This window comes from Sorex fumeus, unplaced genomic scaffold (assembly GCF_029834395.1).
Source record: "Sorex fumeus unplaced genomic scaffold, SorFum_2.1 ptg000265l, whole genome shotgun sequence".
Classification (NCBI taxonomy): Eukaryota; Metazoa; Chordata; class Mammalia; order Eulipotyphla; family Soricidae; genus Sorex; species Sorex fumeus.
Window position 1 is genome coordinate 13204438 of NW_026606322.1, and position 3460 is coordinate 13207897.

General features: G+C 36.6%; 1 non-coding gene across 1 annotated transcript; it reads right to left on the reverse strand.

Annotated features, from left to right (window-relative positions):
• Positions 1-592: 592 nt before the first annotated feature.
• LOC130018738 (U1 spliceosomal RNA) lies at positions 593-757 on the reverse strand. Its single transcript, XR_008791622.1, has one exon. It is a non-coding gene; the product is annotated as a U1 spliceosomal RNA (small nuclear RNA).
• Positions 758-3460: the final 2703 nt, after the last annotated feature.

Genomic DNA, 3460 nt, shown 5'->3' on the forward strand with positions numbered 1-3460 from the left:
GCCAATATATTTTACTGAGACAATCATACGAAAATATATTGGACACTTAAGATGCATTTGTGCTACTTCAGAAGTTTTACTTTCAATATAATAATAGATAACTAATTGCCAAGCCTTCCACTAGCAAAAATGTTGCAGCAATAAAAGTAATTCTCTCGTTCTTATTTATAAAATCTCTAAAATCTAAAATGTAAGTAATGATGTAAGTTATCCAAAATTAGCTGTACTCCACTTGAATAAAATTCATTTTTGGATGAATTTTTTCCTCTTCTCCAATTCAGAATTGATATTCACGGTCAAGGTTCTCCCATTGTTCATCGATTTGCTCGAGTGGGCCCAGTAACGTCTCCATCGTGAGACTTCTTGTTACTGTGTTTGGCATATCGAATATGTCACGGGAAGCTTGCCAGGCTTTGCTGTGCGGGCGAGATACTCTCGGTAACTTGCCGGGCTCTCTGAGAAGGGCGGAGGAATCAAACACTGGTCGGCCAAGTTGGCTGTATGCAAGGCAAACACCCCACCTCTGTGCTATCGCTCCAGCCCTAGAATTGATATTACCTTATAAAATTTTCCTCAGCTCTCTCCTTTTATTCTAGAGAGAGGGTGAAACGCAGTCACCTGCTACCACAAATTGTACAGTCGAGTTTCCCACATTTGGGGAAATTACAAGGGTCAGCACATCAGGAGTCCAATGGAGAAGCCTCATCTTGGGAAAATTCCCTTCATGATTATGGCATCTCCCCTGCCAGGTGAGTATACCTTCAGTTATTCCTGAAGGATATGTGGAAGATTTTTACCATTATCACCCAAGTTTTATTATCATTAGGCTACATGGAGGATATTTACCATTATTCCCCAAGTTCTATTAGCTATCAATAGTGGTGTTTTCATATATATATATATATACATATATATATGTGTGTGTGTGTGTGTGTGTGTGTGTGTGTGTGTGTGTGTGTGTGAAAAGGACAAAACAAAGAAAACAACTTCGTTTATTTTCAACTCTGGCCTGGCCTGCATTGAGGTATCCAACACTGAAGACTGTACACTTCTTTCTCTTGCTAGCTATTTCATTCCACTGCTTGGCTCTCCTTTAAATTATGTGAAAACATCCTCTAAGAAGTCAAACTCTTGCTTATATCGTGTGCCTTCCCTGCTCACCCAGGAGTGACCCCAAAACTGAGCCAGGTGTAACCTCCAGCCCTAAGCTTCACCAGGTGTAGGCCTCCAAACAAACAAGAAACCCATGTTAGGCTTTTGCTCTAAGTACTCTATCTCTCTCTCTCACTTAGAAGAAACTTAGTGAATTTACCTTGTTTTAATCAGATCCTTGTTCATCTGATTCCTGACTGCCTAGTACTTTATCCTAAATTGTCCCTCTTGTTACTTATCTCTACCCTTTGTTCCGATGTTCACAACTCAGCATCTTTCACCAGTTCTCTGCTATCTGCAACTGTCACTCATCAGAGAGACCTTTCCTAACAATATCACCTTAGAAGAAAAGAATACTTTTTCCTATCCACTTATATCACATTCACTATTTCTAGCTGCTTTTTATTCCAGCACATTTGCCATCTTACAAATTGAATATTTGATATTTAGAAAATTGCCACCAAGTAAATCAATTCTATGAAAATAAAAATGATTTTTGTTTATTGCTCTGTTTTCAGAAACTGATAAATAATTGATGCACAAATAGATATGTCACCCCTTTTGTAGAGTGAGTGCCCACTGGAACAAAACCCTGTTAATTTTAGTTATTTGACTAAATATTATTATATTATTGCATTCGAGCAACACTGCATGCTATCATATACAAGAATAATATTACTACCAATGATTGATAAACATCTATTTTATGAAATTAATAACTTCCAATAATTGGCTATCTTCTAGAGAAAGTATGTCTGATAGCTATAATGAAAATATTTTAATACATGTAATAACTAATATTAATAAAATTCATATAAAATATTTTAGGTATTAATTTTTAGTTTAATAATCACTGTCACTGTCATCCTATTGCTCATTGATTTACTTAAGCGGGCACCAGTAACATCTCCATTTGTCCCAGCCCTGAGATTTTAGCAGCCTCTCCTTACTCAACAAATGCTACCTAAGTTATTTTACTTATGTTCATTGTCTTTCAAGTTAAAATAGAATTATATTGAAGAAAATGTTCACCAGAAAAGAAAGAATTTTTTTTGATTGAGGTTCTGACTTTTTTTGGGGGGGGTCACACCCAGTGATGCACAGGGGTTACTACTGGCTCTGCACTCAGGAATTACTGCTGGTGGTGCTCAGGGGACCACATGGGATGCTGGTAATTGAACCTGAGGTGGCCGTGTGCAAGGCAAATGCCCTACCCACTGTGCTATTGCTCCAGCCCCAGAATTTTTAGTTATAAATGTAAGCCTTTTTATAAATAAACAGGATTAAATTTTAAATTTAGATTATATAATTTTATGTAAGTGTGGAAAAGTTTTTCTACCTTATCTTCAATGTCTTTCCCCTTCCTAATCAAAATAATAATTTGTGTTTCAGTATAGATGACAGCGCACTTAAAACACTCCTTCAGAATAACGTAATGTAAATGACTCTATTTTTAAATGAGTAATTTATATGTAGGTGTAAAAATGCCTGATTAGTCCTACAACTTTATCTCAAACCAGAGTTTTGAAATGTCATAAAGTTTTGTTAGTATTTTCAAGTAGAAAGTAGCATTGTAGCACTGTCTTCCTGTTGCTCATCGATTTGCTCGGGCGGACCCAGTAACGTCTCCATTGTGAGACTTCTTGTTACTGTGTTTGGCATACTGAATATGTCATGAGTAGCTTTTTAAGCTTTGCTCTGTGGGCGATACTCTCAGTACCTTCCGGTGTTCTCCGAGAGAGCCCAGCAAGAAATTGAACCGAAGAAATTGAACCTGGGTTGGCCTGGTCGGCTGCATGCAAGGCAATGCCCTACATGCTGTGCTGTCACTCAGATTTTTAAAAACTAGTATTAACTATTAATCAATGAACAGGATTATTTGCTTCTGAAGGCTCTTGTGAATCAACAGGGTTTGGGGGAATCTGAGAAATAAATATTCAGAAGAATCTGAGATTTTATACATATATATTACATATATATTTTATATATATATTACATATGTTTGCATGTAGTAGAGAGAAGGAGGGAGAGAGAGCAATTAGACCATAAATATATAGTCATCAACTCCCTACATTAACTGGCATTTATAACATCTTTGAAGTTTTGAGAAGTTTCATGTCTGGGAAAAATATCAATTAAAATCTGTGTCTTTCAAATTTTGTGTACTTAATCACAGTCTGTATGAGTCATATGAATCTTGTTAAAATTGCTGGCCTTCACCCCCAAGATGTCCTGATTTAACCATAGGAATTAGCCCTACAGATGTGTCTTTCTACATGTTTCTCTGTGGTACTTACTATTAACTATC